Raw genomic sequence first — 833 nt, 5'->3', positions numbered from 1 at the left:
CGGGACGGGGCGGGGAGGGGAGGGGAGAGGGGGGCGGTGCCGCGCGCACGCGCGCTCCCGCCGCTCGCCACACGGGCACACGCGCGCTGCGGGCGGGGGCGAGCGGCACCCCCCCCCCCCGCCGAGGGACCCGGCGGCCGCCGCGGAGGTGAGGGCAGGACAAGGCAGGACAAGGCAGGGCAGGGCAAGACAAGACAAGACAAGACAAGGCAAGGGTGGGAGGAGGGGGAGCGCTCTGTGCCCGCAGGAGCCGCCGGGCTCGCCCGGCCGTGCGGGGGGTTCAGCGCCCAGGCTGCCGGGGGGCAGTGCCGGTGTAGGGGCGGCTGGAGGGCGGTGAGATACCTCAGCACCCCCCCCGGCCGGCGGCTGCGGGTCTGAGGGCTCTCCCCGAGGGTTATTTAGTTATTCCCCGAAGGTTTAATAAAGAGCGGTGAGTCCGTGCGCTCCCGCGGCGGCTGCTCTCCGCTGGAGGGGGAGAAGGGCGGGCAGAGGTGAATGGACGCGCTCCTGGATGTGACCGCCCCGAGAAGTCTTTTACTTCGTGTGTTTCTCATCCTGTAGTAAAACAGTGAGAGGCGTGAGAGCCCCCGGGGAACGCGGAAAGGCTGCGTGGGGTGCAGTTTGCGGTGTGCGGTAGCCTGGTCAGGGTGACCTTCTGAGGCAGGAGGGGCAGCGGGACAGCCCTGCTGGGACAGCCCTGCTTGGGACAGCCCTGCTTGGGACAGCCCTGCTGGGATAACCCTGCTGGGATAACCCTGCTTGGGACAGCCCTGCTGGGATAACCCTGCTTGGGACAGCCCTGCTGGGATAACCCTGCTTGGGACAGCCCTGCT

General features: G+C 69.5%; 1 protein-coding gene across 3 annotated transcripts in view; it reads left to right on the top strand.

Moving 5' to 3' along the window:
- The first annotated feature begins 99 nt into the window (after positions 1-99).
- MKNK1 (MAP kinase interacting serine/threonine kinase 1) overlaps positions 100-833 on the top strand; it is a 22,785-nt gene continuing 22,051 nt past the window's right edge. For 2 of the 3 annotated variants that reach the window (XM_027649051.1, XM_027649053.1), the window contains exon 1: positions 101-148. The gene's annotated coding sequence lies outside the window, so the exon portion shown is untranslated. Of the gene's footprint in view, positions 149-833 lie in introns of all 3 variants that reach the window. The other variant, XM_027649055.1, reaches the window with a different exon arrangement.

This window comes from Corapipo altera, unplaced genomic scaffold (assembly GCF_003945725.1).
Source record: "Corapipo altera isolate COAL_440 unplaced genomic scaffold, ASM394572v1 112, whole genome shotgun sequence".
NCBI lineage: Eukaryota > Metazoa > Chordata > Aves > Passeriformes > Pipridae > Corapipo > Corapipo altera.
Note: the sequence above shows the minus strand (reverse complement) of the source record. Positions and strands in the feature narration are given on the sequence as shown.